Source organism: Selaginella moellendorffii, unplaced genomic scaffold (genome assembly GCF_000143415.4).
Source record: "Selaginella moellendorffii unplaced genomic scaffold, v1.0 SELMOscaffold_2, whole genome shotgun sequence".
NCBI lineage: Eukaryota > Viridiplantae > Streptophyta > Lycopodiopsida > Selaginellales > Selaginellaceae > Selaginella > Selaginella moellendorffii.
The window spans coordinates 1,083,851-1,100,251 of record NW_003314263.1 but is presented as its reverse complement, the minus strand read 5'-3'; the positions used below and the strand labels follow the sequence as shown (position 1 = coordinate 1,100,251).

The window sequence follows — 16,401 nt, the reverse complement described above, 5'->3', positions numbered from 1 at the left end:
CAACATTTGGGAATGCTTTCAGCTACTCTGGGAAGCTTTTGAATTTACAAAAAAGATTTAAATTCATCCTTGGATCGTTACAATTCATGGTTTATAAGCTCTCAAAACCTGATAGATTCAGTTTAACACGCTAGAGGAATTAACCTGGTGATCAGTGAAGCTGGTGGCAGTGATGGTGATCGGGTTTGAGTCCCTGTTCTTGCATGAGAAGCAAAGCTTCCGCCATCTTGGCTCTCGTGGGTCGCCCCACACAACTCCTGATTTACGTCCGCCTGCCTGCTTGATCCGAGCTACCTCCATGCAAGCCCCGTCCAGCTCGTCCAGAAACTGGGGATGGAAACCAGCAAAAAAATCCATGTCCTCGGTCCGCTGCCTATCACCAGCTACGACGGCCCCCAGCACGGAGAATCCCTGCGAAAGACAAGCCGGGATTGAGTCGAAAAGTATAGAAACGAACAAACCTTGGTAAAACCCCTGACGCGATAGATCTCTACTCGCTCCGAGCCACTCAAGGCGGCAGCCTGTGCCTGGCGCGCTTCAGGAGACACGCCCCACACGATTTTGTAAGGAGCGACGATGGCTTCGAGCGTCAAGAAGGTGTCTTTCAGCTCTCCAGCGTCCATTTTTTCAATGCTACGGTAATCGCAAGTATCCAGTGCCTCCGCACCGTCGGCAACGAATGTCAAATCCTCACCAGCTGCTGCCCTCTCCTTGAGAAACTTTTGAAGCCTTGCCACCCGTTTTCTTACATTTTCATCCTCCATGTCTTCTTTCATTCTCTGGAGCGCCTCGAGAGCCGGGTTGTGCTCGTCCGCGCCCGAGTATGCAAAGCGTAGCCCAACAAGCAGCCATTCCAGCAACAATGCCGGCGATCTGACACTCTGCATGCTCCACAAGCAAACGATCAGTCTCTCCGGACCACTCGCATAGACCGTGGGCATAGCCTGGGATGATCGGGAAACGATGTCGTGCTGCTAACAGGCATACAAATCCACCATCGATGTTTCCTCGTCTCCAGTTGAAACCGCGAGTGTCTGACTGAATCGCCATGGCTCGTTCCAAGCTCTTAACCTTCAGAACCAACGTCACATGTAAATCCTATCGCACGGGATTGATCATAGCAGCTTCCAAAAACAACGTCGTGGATCAAGGTGCGCGTAGGCGGAGATGATACAGTGGAGGCATCTTGGCAGCAGATCAAGGCGCTCAACTGCACCAACCAGGTGACCATCCTTAGGAAAGTCTTTTTTTTTTCGTGGGATCACCCGACATGGATAAACTGCTGTGGCACTGCCTGTCTCTTGAACCCGAGCAAGAGCTGCTCGTTGTCGGCCCCAAGGGCACCGGGAAAAGCTGCCGGTTAAGGGCAATGGCTGCGGCGCTCTATGCGAGTGGTCCGGAGAGACTGATCGTTTGCTTGTGGAGCATGGAGAGTGTCAGATCGCCGGCATTGTTGCTGGAATGGCTGCTTGTTGGGCTACGCTTTGCATACTCGGGCGCGGACGAGCACAACCCAGTTCTCGAGGCGCTCCAGAGAATGAAAGAAGACATGGAGGATGAAAATGTAAGAAAACGGGTGGCAAGGCTTCAAAAGTTTCTCAAGGAGAGGGCAGCAGCTGGTGAGGATTTGACATTCGTTGCCGACGGTGCGGAGGCACTGGATACTTGCGATTACCGTAGCATTGAAAAAATGGACGCTGGAGAGCTGAAAGACACCTTCTTGACGCTCGAAGCCATCGTCGCTCCTTACAAAATCGTGTGGGGCGTGTCTCCTGAAGCGCGCCAGGCACAGGCTGCCGCCTTGAGTGGCTCGGAGCGAGTAGAGATCTATCGCGTCAGGGGTTTTACCAAGGTTTGTTCGTTTCTATACTTTTCGACTCAATCCCGGCTTGTCTTTCGCAGGGATTCTCCGTGCTGGGGGCCGTCGTAGCTGGTGATAGGCAGCGGACCGAGGACATGGATTTTTTTGCTGGTTTCCATCCCCAGTTTCTGGACGAGCTGGACGGGGCTTGCATGGAGGTAGCTCGGATCAAGCAGGCAGGCGGACGCAAATCAGGAGTTGTGTGGGGCGACACCGTGTGTTGCTCCACCAGTTGAGCTGGAGCCACAGGAAGTCTCTTCACTTTTGAAAGACGAGGAAGATTGGCAGAGGGTGCTGCTGGAGTTTGTCAACGGACGTACAATGTCTTCCATCCGTAGATCAGTCCAGGAAGTCGTTCGAAGATTGGACGATGTAAAAGCTAGATGCGATTTACACTGCAAAACGCAAACGATCGGTAAGGATCCACGGTACTCACTATCAGAAGATGTTTAGGGAGGAGTTTCGAAAGGCCCTGAGCTGTCCTCAGCAGGAGCATCTAGCATGGTGGAATATGCAGGTATGTACGACCGCCTTAGAAGGAATGGGATAAACACAACGACTCTAATGCATGATGGAGCAATGATTGTTCTTTTGTTTCGTTGTAGTTATGAATATCAAAGTAATATTTTTTATTTTTTATTTGCTTAAACAAACCTGTAGAAGGACTGAAATGTTTAAAATATGCTTGGATATTCTAACATTTAATGGTTGTTATTCATTTAAATTAATTTGTATTTATAATTTATGAACATGTTTATAATTTATAAACTTTCTTAAACACTTTCTAGTATATTCTTTTTTATTCTATTATCTAATGGTTGATATGCAATAAGATTAATCTTGTATTTATAAATTATAAACATTTTTATAATAATAAAAATTTATTTTGGATTATAAGTAAGAATATAAACAAACCAAGCATTGCTACATGCAACGCATAGCAAATTTTTAACTATTGTTTAATATTCATTACTTGCAACTGATTCCTGGATTAGATGCTGCCTGAGCCAAGGCAAAGTTAAGAAATAAAAAGTCTACTGTTTTTATTGGTGGATATTCTATAAATATTATTTGATTTGTGTAAATCTTATTCTAGCAGGAAATATTTAAAAAGATTGAATATAATAGTGTTCAACTTGGCCATTGTAGTTCCAATCCCAGCGACCACCATTCTTACCTTGGCCCTGGACACACTGGTTAATAATATTGTTGAAAGCTTCCTGAATATTTGAAACAGAAATAAACATAACATATAAATATAAATCATTTAAAGAACTATATTATAAAAAGAAAACATTACCACACAATGCTGTCTGCTATTGCCATCAAAATGTGCTTGGATTTGCTTTCGGAGCTGGCTGTTAGGATAGTTACCTAAGTCAAGAGTGTAATCAAATTGCCCCTCATAACAAATTTTCCGAGCAGCTTGCTGATATTGGTAATTAGTATAGCCAGGATTGGGATTTCCAAAACAATCAGCCCCATTCACTATCACAACTCCCACACAAACAAGAAGAACTAAAATGAAGAACACTTTACAATCCATTTTGTGCAAATTATGAGTCTATAACCTACCTTTGTGGATCCAATATATGTACATGCATGGAGTATACAAATCAAATGTGTCACGGCACCGTTCCTGATGAGATTTAATTTTATAAACAAAGAAGAATGCAATGCCAATGAGAACTCAAAAGCTGGGATTAAATTTCCGTCTATAGTTTTAGGTCGACCTATAATATCTTGAATTTACAAACGAATAAAAGGGTTAGGAGCGATATATAATTGTTAATAAAGTTGATGGGCATTTGGTCTAGGGGTATGATTCTCGCTTAGGGTGCGAGAGGTCCCGAGTTCAATTCTCGGAATGCCCCCCATTGAAAAGTAGCGCTAACTTTTCTACGCATTACAATTTCGTTTGCTTCTTGTCTCACGTTCTGTGCAAGTTTCTTACCTCATATGAGGTAAATGGTAAACTGAGGAATCTGATGGAAGCTAGGCGGATCTTGTTGGCCTCCTCAGCTGGTCGATGTTTCTCTGCGAAGCCAAGATGGTTGCCCGTGGAACGCAATGGTTTCTGCATATGCCCACAAAGGGCATTACAGGAGGCGGAAGTTCTCTTTTTCCAAATGCCTACGAACAGCGAGTTTTTTATTAGACAAGCGCAAAATTTGTTTGATAGAACGATGAGGGATGGTGCCTTTTGGAGCGCCATCGTTTCAGCACTTGCCCAAAACGGGCAAGTTCTACGTGATCTCGTCCTTGCGGCCGTAAATCCTTTAGTAACAGAGGTAATCTCAGGGAATTTCTTACAAGATACCGATGCGAAGCCTGCAATGCTCTTGGCATATGCTCAAGCGCGATGATAGCTCAAAACGTTATGATGATGTTTTTCCTTTCTTTAGATTCGAGGAATCTTTTCCGTCAGCTTCTTCTTGACAGCACATGCCCAGAACGTCGAGGTGAAACACACATTTCCATGCTTTCGAGAAATTCAGTAACGTGTTCTATCACAAACTGGTTTGGATCAAGAAAAGAAACTCCTTACCTGTCGAGATCTTCACAGGCATGGCGGTGGGAAGCGTCGAGTCAGACGAAGGGAGCTACGTTGGATTCACGCCGGAAAAACTTACGCTGGTCGATCGAGCTTCGTCTCCATGAGCTTCGATTTTGGAATGGAGCCGAGAAAGAAGCACGACTGCCGCATGGTGAATCTCCACTGGTAGATTGAAAGAATCGCAGAGAAAAGCGATGGATCGCCCGCTCGCATTTCGTTTCGTGGCTCTTGTGGATCGAGTCAAGACTCCCAGTGCCATCTCAAGCGCTCTTTCCTGCGTTTGCTTCGGAGATCTTCCAAGCGAGGGAAGCGAAATGCGTGGGCCGGAAGCTCCCCGCTCGTCTCACATTGATGGGGCGGATACGAAGATCACGACGCAAGATGGTGGTGTTCATGCTGCTTCTCTCATGAGTAGAGGTAGAGAAGAAGGAGATGCAAAGATTGCCACAGCAACAACCTGAGCGGCGCCACCAACACGCTCGAACAGATGCAGCAGATCTGGTTGTCAGGTTCGATCATGAGCCTCATCGATACCACCAGCAGATACCTGTGTTATCGGGACCAGCAGCTCTTTGGAGCTTGCAGCTCTTGGCTTTTTCTTTGTGGATTCTTCCTCTTTTTTTCTGTTGTTTTTCCTTGCGGTGGTTTATCGTTGTTGTCTGTGGCGACTTCCAACTTGAACGCAACATCTCTTGGTCACAAGGTTTGCTTGTTGAGAGTTTGACCTTTTGATGATATGCTCGTTTTTTTCCTTCTTTTGTTTTTCTGTTGCTGCAAACCACTTGGCGAGCCTTTTGTCGTCGCCCTTGCTTGTGGTGTGGCCATGCTCGTCATAACCGAGCTTTCTTCCGCTTCGATGTACAACTTCGGTTTGGTTTCCCTGCTGCGATCTCATCAGTCTTTTCGTTTTTTTCATTCGCTTGTTCTTTTTTGCAGTATTTGTTGGAGAGAAGAATTTGGCACTCGTTCCTGCAGCTGCGAGCTACGTAAGTTTTCGCGAGTGTATTATTCTTTTGCTCAACTATGTGTCATGTGGTTCTTCTTTAGATTGGCAATGGTTGCGCAGAGTGCAAGGTTGGTTTATCAGTGATCCTTCGGTTACAAGTAGATTTTGTTTCTTCTCTTCGACCTTGTTTTTTGTCCAGTTTAGAGTCCGTTGAGAGCATTGCTGGTTGCAACCGTTGTGAATGGCGCTGGAGATGTTTTGCTGTGTACATTTCTTGGGTATGGAATCGCTAGTGCTGCATGGGCAACATCGCTGTCGCAGGTGTGGTGGCCTTTTTTTGGTTCTCTTTATATCTATTCTCATGCTTCATGGACGCCAGTATGTTGCAGGATTTCTCATGCTCAAGGCTTTGAAAGCAAAGGATTATGATCCTCTGGCAGTGGCCGTGCCACGCATGAAAGATCTCACGCTCATGATCGAGATTGCTGCTTCGAACCATGCTCTCCAAGGTGTGCAAATGAACTTTAAAACTTTCAAAGTGAAACTGATCGAGTTTCAGGTATGTTTCTACACAGCCATTACACCCTTTGTCACTTCTCTGGGAGCAATTACACTAGGAGCACATAAGGTTTTGTTTTTATTTGATTTGGAATTGATAAATTTTTTTTTTGTTCTCCAGGGCTTAGACAAACCATTGGGTCAAACAGCACAATCTTTCATGCCGGAGCTGATCTCTGGAAAAAATCGTGATATGAAACAGGATCGCAAATTAAAAAGAACAAAAAACAAAGCGTTCCAAAGCATTCCATTCTTTCCCACAGGCACAAACTGCTTCGATCACTCCTCATCACTGGAGCAGTATTTGGACTTGCGCTAGCCATCACCGGAAGCAGTCGCGTTGTTAGCTCTGCAGCTCTTCAACCGTATCTTCTTGTTTCCTTTGACGCTAAAATATTTTTTCTGCAGATGCACTCGCTGTTGCTACCATTATTTTGGACCATTTTAGTGACTCCGTCTACACTTACAGTGGAAGGAACTCTTCTGGTACGTAAAAATTTCTCGACCAATTAATTCAGATAGGGAGAGATTACAAGTACCTTGCTGGTAAGTAGAACCCCTCTAACTCGAAGCTAACTCTAACAAGTTAAATCATGAGTTTTCAACTCTTTCACAAGCTCTTTCACAGCCTAAAAAGCTGCTGGTGGACTTTGGTCCTCTTTTTATTGGTACCGCTTCATCCTTTGGAGATTGACCGCATTGTGTTTTTCTTGCAGGCCCGCTTGTCATTCTCCATTCTCCAATCAGCTTCTTAGAAGTTATGTCTTGTGGCCTTACCACATTAACAAAGGTGTGCTATAGGAGTTGAGAGCTGGGAAATAGACTTATACTTGAGTACAGTATACATGAGATCTTTGATCTCACGTTTGTCAAGTGTGGTCAAGTTTTGCCAGTAGAATATATTTTAGACAACATTTTACTACTACCAAAGGAAAATGATATAGCATGGGATGCTCACAGAGCTTGAAACATATAAAAAAAGAGCTTGAGAAGCAGAGAACATATTGTAAATAAGACAGCAAATCATTAGCTATAAACACAAACTTTAAATATACTTTTTTGGAATGTTTTACCAAAAATTACTTGTTTTATGTTATCCTCTGACCTTTTACAAAGCCCACTCGTCCTCAAGTTCTTTTTTATATTTTTCAAGCTCTTGGAGTAGCCCACACTGGACAAGAATAAACTCCCTTTCCAGCAGTTGGACCTGTAATAATAACAATATACTAGTCAGAAATCAAAACTCAGACAGAGAGAGCGAGAGTATAGTCACCTGAGTTGGCAACCCCTACTTGTCGGTATGCATCCATTCTGAAAGGGAAACTGAAAGTCAGTTTCAAAGGAGTAACAAAGAAAAAACGCATGAACCGGGTAAGTAAAACGTTTGTCTCTTGCTTTAGCTCCCTCAGCTGATGAATCTGTTATATTTTTATCATAATGTTGCTCGTGAAATTTGCAGCACGTACCTGGCTTTCAATGTCCACTTCATCAACAGCAGTAGAAGGACCAGGATCCAAAGTATCTGGCACCGTTCGCATGCTGTTGAAACCGACGCAATTTCCAGCTTTCCAAAACTGGGTACAGCAATTATGCTGTGGGGTACTGATCATGACAACTGCATCATCGTCCATGTCCTGGTCTGACAAGAAATCTAGGAAATCTGCAGGCATGCACTTGATCTTTGGCTTCTTATTATGCCGATCACCGTTGCCTCCGCTCCTGCCAGCTCCTCTTTTCCTAAACTTACCTACTTTCTCTGGCTGGGACTGGCATTGTGCTCATCCTTCGCCTCCATACCCCTACAATCCCCCCCAAACCCTATAGAACAGACTACGAGAACGCAAAATGTTGCAGACTACGAGAATTCAAAATGCTGCTATTAAGTTTTCGCCAATGGAAGAATTTGTTAAATAAACGATAACAAGAACTTCCACCACCAAAGAACCAATGAACAATACTAATAAAATAGCTCTTCAAGCTTGAGTGGCGAGTCGATCCATCGGTGGTGGTGGCACCATCCCCTTCACTCAGCAGCTTGCTCATGGAGGCATCTTGGCAGCAGATCAAGGTGCTCAACTGCCAGGATCTACTCAATCCTAACCAGGTAACTACGATTTGCATACTCGGCCGCGGACGAGCACAAGTCGGTTCTCAAGGCGCTCTAGAGGATGAAAGAAGACGTGGATGAAAATGTAGGTGAGGCTTTGAAAGTTTCTCAGGGCAGCAGCTGGTGAGGATTTTACATTTGTAGTTGCGGTGTGGAGGGACTGGTGGCATTATAAAGTGGACGTTGGAGAGCTGAAAGACACCTTCTTGACGCTCGTCGCAAGTTATGTGGGGAATGTCTCCTGAAGCGTACCTGGCAGAGGCTGCCGCCAAGTACAGATCTATCGTGTCAGGCTAGTCTTACCAAGGTTTGTTCGTTTCTATACTTGTCAACTCAATCCCGGCTTGTTTTTCGCAGGAACAAAGAGAAGTTTTTCTTCTTCACTCCATGCTGGGGAGCCATCATAACTGGTGATATGCAGTGGACCAAGGACATGGATTTCTTCGCTGGTTTCCATCCACTTTCTGGACGAGCTGGACAGGGCTTGCATGTAGGTAGCTCGGTTCAAGTAGGCAGTTGTGTGGGCATATGGAGGAATCAAATTGAATATTTGACACGATGGTTGACAGCATATGCCCAGAACGTAAGCACACATTTCCATGCTTTCGAGAAATTCAGTAAGGTGGCGGTTTTATCACAAACTGGTTTGGATCAAAAAAAGAAACTCCTTTACCTGTCGGGATCTTCGTAGGCATGACCAATGAAAGCAGTGAAAAGCGTCGAGTCGGACGAAAGGCGATTCATGTTGGATTCACGCCGGAAAACTTACGATGGTCGTCGTCTCCATGAGCTTCGATTTTGGAATGGAACCGACAAAGCAGCACTACTGCCGCCTGGTGAATCTCCACCGGTATATTGAAAGAATCGCAGAGAAAAGCGATGGATCGCCCGCTTGCATCTCGTTTCGTGGCTCTTATGGATCGAGCCAAGACTCCCAGTGCCATCTCAAGCGCTCTTGCCTGCGCTTGCTTCGGAGATCTTCCAAGCGAGGGAAGCGAAATGCATGCTGCTGCTGCTGCCTTGGGCCAGAAGCTCCCCGCTCGTTTCACATTGATGTTGCGGATACAAAGATCACGCCGCAAGATGGTGGCGTTCATGCTGCTTCTCCCACGAGTAGAGGTAGTTGTGAAGGAAAAGCCAGGGGTGGCCTTCCCAAGGCTCGGATTAAGGTTTACAAGGTGTGCTTCTTTGGAGATTTTATGGATCACCCTGTGCTCACTGCGTTTGACAATGCTGTTCGTGATGGAGTCGACATACTATTGCTCTCCTTGGGTGGACAAACAGTTCCTTATGACGAGGACACTATTGCAATTGGCTCTTTCCATGCAATGAGGCACGGGATTCTCGTCTCTTGCTCGGCTGGGAACTCTAGACCCTTGAAGTCAACAGTAACCAATGTAGCACCTTGGATTTTGACTGTTGGCAACAAGTTCCACAAACCGGAGGCTTCACTCGAGTGTTAAGCTCGGCAACAATGAAATAGCGGTAACTTTTGTTTGGTTTCGTTTTTGCTTTATGCCTATATTTCTTTGCAGGCTACTGGATTGAACATCAAGAAGATGAAGGAAAGTAAATATGGCCTTGTCAACAGTGTTGATGCTGCTCTAAAACACTCGTCGAAAGACAGTGCATGGTATTGGTATAGGGATCTATCTTAGTTTCCTGTGTTCTAACCAGTACTGACAACTACCATTTTCAGGCCTTGATTCCTCCAACGTCAAAGTCAAGATAGTTCTTTGCCACCATGGTATTGGTGTCGGTTGCAGAGTCAGAAACAGCAGTGCTGTTTTACATAACTTGGGTGCAGCTGGTCTGATCCAGGTTAATGAGCTCACTAATAATGTTGTGTTTCTTTCCATTGCCTTCAACACTCATACAAACTGCTTCTGGTGAACGCATCCTTTCTTACATCAATTCCACAAAATAAGCTTCCACAATACTTTGGTTTTTTTGTTATTTCTTTTCCTGCAAGAGACCCACGGCTTCAATTCTTCCAACTCATACGCTCTTAGACAGCTCTCTCACTCTAGTAGTTGTTGTCTTTTCTTTCTGAGGTCCAAGTGATATGCTATCAAAAATACTGAAGGTAAGCTTTCAGTTGAGCTCGACATGCCACCATAAAATTATATATTTTCACTTTACTGGTGGAGACATGCACACTTTTACAGCAATTGAAATGTGATATGAGTATGTTTTATAAACTTTGTAAAAAGCAACTAATTTTTTTTGCATGAACTCTTCTTCTTGGTTTGGGGCCCAAGCCTCATGCCATAATTCCTTACTTCTTTGTTCCCAAGCTCAGTGTTTATTATTCCTCACACTTAAGCTCTTCTTTCAAGGTAGCCAGTCATACCTTCTGCCTAAATGCATGTGTTCCTTGACTTTCTATTGTGAGATTCCTTGCTATAGATCTCAATTCTAATATTTGTGAATGATCTGGTATACAAGTTCTGAGATGTAAAAAAAGCACTACCGCAAGTCTTTCTGCAAACAATGACATCCCAGTACCAACATCCAGCGTCTTGTACAAGGGGGAGAGAACACTTCACCAAGCTTATGAAAACATCACAGGGAAATTGAAGGGCTAGATCCCAGCCCACATCCCTTCTGTACCTGAAGTGAGCTTCTGATGAGTAGAAAAATGTGGCAACTTGGATCATTGTGCAAAGCACAAGAAAGAAGTCATAAGGGAGCTTCGTGAGGGAGATTGTCTGGTGTCCACAAGAGCACATCCCCATCCAAAAAAGAAAAATCCCAAAAAAATCTTAGTGCCACTAATGTCCCAAAACTTTCACCACCATCATTGTTGCCAATCCCCTCGGCATTAATCCTCTCTAGGATGGAATTGTTCTCTCTTATCCTTTAGATCACTGTGTCTTCTTTGTTAGCACTTTCTTTGCAAAGATATCTATGGAGTCATCAAGGAAGTTTAAGAATTCCCTCTGTCATTTGATAGCCACCTCAAGGTGTGAGAGCTAGATATTCTTGCACTTCAAGGAGGACATGCAAAAGATTTGCTCAACAACAAAATAAATAATGTTGTAAAGGAAGATTTCCAGATGATGGATATGTTGCATTTAGCTTCTACTCTGGAGAGCTCACCAAATGCACAAACATATTCCAACAACCTAAGCACCTTCACTTCAGCAATCTATAACCTAGTTTATTGTAGAAAAATTAAATTGATTCAAACAAGCATTGTTAGTGTAGCTAAATATAATTATCATTAAAGTTATTAATTATAACATATTGTACTACTTGACCACATTTGTATCAAAGGTTTTCCATCTTCATATAAAATTAGATTACAGTTTAATTGTAAAATAAATATTGATGGCTTCACACAATTAGTTATTTTACAATAAGTTTCAGTTGTGAATAAAGGTTTTAAATCAAATGCTGAATAAAGAACAAGATTTCCATATTCTTGTAATCTTAATGTACAATCAAAACTCATTCCATAAGTTTTAGTATCCCATAAAACTATATCTTTATAATAAAAAACAGTATTACAATCATTTTGTACTAAAAGTATATATGCTTTATAAATATGTGTTAAAAACTTACCAGCATAAAGTGTGGCTATATAAAAACCTTTATATCCACTAAATAACCTATTTTTTAAGAAGTTACAAAATTTATATTGAGGAGTAAACAAATAATTATTACCATGAGAAGTTAATCTTGATTGATATCCACGTATTTGATATAATATTGCAAAAATACCAATATCATGTTGGACAATAATACTTATAAAATATGATGCTCTTGCATGAGTGACAGAAGAATAAACTTGTCTAGTAACTTCCAATAATAAATGTCCAACATCATCATTATTAATTTGACGAATACCATTATTGTTTAATGGGCAATTTATACTAGTAGACACTATAACAAATAACATATCTATTGTTAATATTTCATTATCAGAAATCCTCGTAAAATAAGGTGCATGAAATATAGAACCTTGTGGTGTAGTTCCACCTGGAGGCAATGCTCTACTTAAAAAAATTATAAAAGCAAAAAATATATTATTCATATCTATTTCTGGAATTTTTCCATTATCTCCATAATCATCAAAATGAAATCCCTTTTGAGCATAAGTTACAGAAAAATATGAATAAAATATAATTATTAAATTTAAATACTTCATAGGAAAAACTTGAGTAAATATTTTTATTATGGGTCTAATATTTATAAATACAGTTTCTTTTATATTCTTAGTACTTTTATTTAATTTTTATTACTTAAAGTGAAATTGATTTGAAATAATTTTTAAAGATGACAAAATAAAATTCAAAAGATAAAAGAGAAAAGAACTTTGAATAAAAAGTCATATCATCAACAATCAAGGCCTTTAATTTGTTTCGACTTCTAACATTAGTTTCTTCCCTTTATCAGCATTGAAAGCAAGCTTCTAACTCACCATCCTCACACTAATAGGTAGTTGAAGCATAGTAATATAATATCTTAAATCAAACAAGATGATTGGGTTGATTTTATTCTATTTGGTTATTATAGTAGATCTCATATAGGTTTGTAGCTTTATATAGCTTGTACTGAGAAGTAGTGGAAATAATTGAACTGTGACTTGATCCATGTAGCAGCTGATATGGACTGGATCAGATGAGGTGGCAAATTCAAGGAACCTTCCAAATTTGCAACAAGGCCTAGAGGTGGCAGGTGCAAGCAACAACAACACAAAGATATGGAGGATGTAGACATCTTGACATGCCGAGAAGCTCAAACTTGGGCGACAAGTAGTTGAGTATAGAGTGAGGCAAGGTGGGCCTCACTCCTTGGAAAATTGAAACCCTTTGGTTTTAGGAAACAAATGTGTTCTTTTTTAAAGAGTTTTTCTAGTGAAAATCTTTGTGTAGCTTGCAAACAGACATAATGCAGCAATGTTCCTAAGCTTTTTTATTGCTATCTAAGTTTATTGAAAAGATCTAAAGTGTTTAGTGAGGAGCATAGAGCTTAGCAAGGCTATGTAGAACTGTTGGGACCTTAGGAGTTTTATAAACGGTTGTGGAGACACAGTGTTTCTGAGCATCGGGGAGTTAATGAAAGACATCTTCAACAGGTTGGAATGGCAAGTAAGAGTTCATAGAATATAGAGAATCTCTCCACCTTTATGGGTGAGTTTGGGTGGTCTGATCTCAGTGTGGATCAGGAATGGTAGATATTGCTAAGGGTGCTAGAGAGGGGAAAGGGCAGGTAGAGCACTAGCAGCTAGAGTGTTAAGAGAGCCAAAGAGTTAATGGGGTTGCTATATAAAGCATTAGTGGGCAGCAATCTTGCTATAAGAGGAAAGCTAGAGTTTGCAAGTAATCTCCTAGCTCGGGATCTAAGTCGATCAAACTCGTCCCTAAGAGTGGTTAAGAATGAACCAGATGAGCTTGGAGAGTCACTGGCCAAGAGGAGGAAGACCCACTATGCAACACTTTTCAAAAGATTCTAAAGAATCTGGAATAAATCACTTGGCCTCTTCAAATAAGACACGAGATAGTTGGATGTCAGGCTCTAATGCTCCAATAATAAGGGTGTGGGGAACAGTCCAACATAATGTTTGATCTATATATCACAGTAGAATAGGAGCCATATATATCATCAATTGGCTATTCCTCATGAACTCTTCCCTGAGGGCAGAGGTAGTTTTTGAAGGCCGGAGAGGCACACACTTGAGCGGATATAAATAAAGAAGAACGTGCTAGAGAGGCTCTAATGTATCTTAAGATGGCACAACAGAGGCATAACTATAAGTGGCTTATCCAAGGGTAAAAGAGGCTTTTAGTAGTTAGGCGAATTCTTTTTCTGGCTTGGGGGCGAATCTTGGGGTTGTTGAAAGGAGTCTACGGCATTTACATAAGGACGTAATCTTGGATGAGGATGGGGCTCATCGTCTTCCTTCAAAGGCAAAAGGCCAAGGAAGAATGCCACTTAGCATATTGCCAGAAGATCTTGAAAGTCGTGAAGAATGGTGCCATCTATGAAATTTGAAGTGATGGTGTATTTTCAAATGTTGAAGGGCAACCCATGGGATCTCCACCCCCTAGTAGTGAAGAGCCTAGATATAGGCCTTTTTGCAGCAAGATTCCTCAAAGAGGAAATTTAAGCATGAAATAAGCATTAAGTGGTGGTCAGAGTTGGAATTAGCAGACAGTTATGGTCAAAGTTTTGCATTTGTGTTTTAAGATCATGCTCACACCATATTTTAAGTAATGTCCTAGACCGTATGGCTTTGACATGTTCTCTTGTTTGGAATTATGTCACATCACACAGGTAATCATGTTCTACAGGAATGTCATGTATTTTTTTCCCTTCTACAGTATTATACGAGTATATATATACACACACACACAAAATAGACTTTAAATATTCTAGTTGGACAAAAATCCATGAATTAGTAATGTTGCTCATAACAAGAGATTCCTAGAGCATTCAGAATCTTTGCAAGAGCAAACACTTCTTTGATAGTTCCCTTGGAGGAAGAGTTGCACCACTTGGGGTTTTTTCCTGCTTAGCAATAAAGCAAGTGAGTTATTTAGCTTGAGGTGAGAAAAGACAAAAATGGGTTTTATTTCGTGGCTAATGGTAGAAATGTGGCACTTTTAGAACTTAGGAGGAATGCTCACTCATGTTCACAAGCTAAAAAATGCATGGTAAGTTCTTCTTTCTCTTTCTTGTGTGCGAATGTAATACTTAATAAATTTAAGGGTAAAGGTCGGTGGTGATTTGTGATTAAAAAAATATTATAGACAACATTCTATACAACATTTTATTTTATTAAAATATATTTTAGACAACATTTTAAAGGAAAATGATATAGCATGGCTCCTCAAAGAGCTCCACAAATATAAAATAGAGCTTGAGAAGGAGAACATATTGTAATAGAAAAAGAGGGCTTGAGGAACAGCCTATGCTTGAATTATTAGCTATATGAATATTATTATAACCCTTTTGGACTAAAAATTTTGTTCAAGCTTTTACAAAGCCCACTGCTTCTTCTCTTCCTCAAGTTCTTTTTTATATTTGTGAAGCCCACGCTGGACAAGAATCAACTCAGCCGTTGGACCTGTAATAATAACAAAATACTAGTCAGAAATCAAAACTTTGATAGAGAGGGCAAGGGAGTAGCGCCTGAGTGGCAACTGCTACTTGTAGCTGTGCATCCATTCTGAAAGGGAAAGTGAAAGTCAGTTTTAAAGGAGTAACAAAAATAAAAATAAAAAAAAACCGCACAAACCGGGTAAGTAAAATATTTGTCTTTTGCTTTAGCTCCCTCAGCTAATGAATCTGTTCCTTGGCTTCACAATCATCCTTCGGTGTTGTTACTGCTATTGCAGTGATAGTGTCTCTTGACTGAGCATCCCTTGATCTAGATGTCAATGGGATCTGCTTTGGAGACTTGATTTCCTTCACTTTGAAGTAACCTGCATATTAATATCATAATGTTGCTCGTGAAAATTGCAGCATGTACCTGGCTTCCAATGTCCACTTTATTGACAGCAATAGAAGGACCAGGATCCAAAGTACCTCGTTTGAGCGATGCTGGAACCGTCACAATCTCTAGCTTTTCAAAACTGGGTACAGCGATTCCACCTTATTGATCATGACAACGGTGTCATTGTCTGCGTTCTGGTCTGGAAATCTGCAGGCATGCACTCGATCTTTGGCTTCTTATTATGCTGATTCCCGCTGCCTCCACTCCTGCCGGCTCCTCTTTTCCTAAACTCGCGGGCATTACCTACTCTCCGGCTGGGACCGGCATTTCGCTCTTCCATCCCCATGCGATCCCCACCGCGCATAGAACAGACTACGAAAACGCAAAATGTTATAGACTACGAGGATTCAAAATGCCGCTACTATCAAGTTTTCTTCAAATTTGGAATTCGTTATAACGATAACACAATGTATCCTTCATATAAAGTTTGGGTTTAGGGTTCCAAGATTTTTTTTTCACCTGCGCAAAATCCCCCCTTCCTACATCTATAGCTTCTTCAATCTCAAAAGTTGACCCATCGGTGGCGCTGAGTTTCTGAGCTGGCTGTTAGGATAGTTGCCTAAGTCAAGAGTGTAATCAAATCCTAACAAATTTTCCGAGAACTATCACAACTCCCACACAAACAAGAAGAGCTAAAACGAATAACACCTTACTGTAGAAACTATGAGTAACCTACCATTGAGAATCCAATTTATATACATATACAAATCAACTATGTCACGGCACAATCCTTGATGAAATTTAATTTTATAAACGACAAAAAGAAGAATGAAATGCAAATGAGACTCGAAAACTGGGATTGACAATGAGAGATTGACAACCAGGTAGATCTTGAAATATGGGAGATTTACAAACGAGTAAAAGGTAC

General features: G+C 41.6%; 1 non-coding gene and 1 pseudogene across 1 annotated transcript; both read left to right on the top strand.

Moving 5' to 3' along the window:
* Positions 1-3,663: 3,663 nt before the first annotated feature.
* TRNAP-AGG lies at positions 3,664-3,735 on the top strand. The gene has a single exon. It is a non-coding gene; the product is annotated as a tRNA-Pro (tRNA).
* A 1,170-nt stretch (positions 3,736-4,905) lies between these two features.
* On the top strand, positions 4,906-6,677 carry LOC9661977 (annotated as a pseudogene).
* The last annotated feature ends 9,724 nt before the right edge of the window (positions 6,678-16,401 follow it).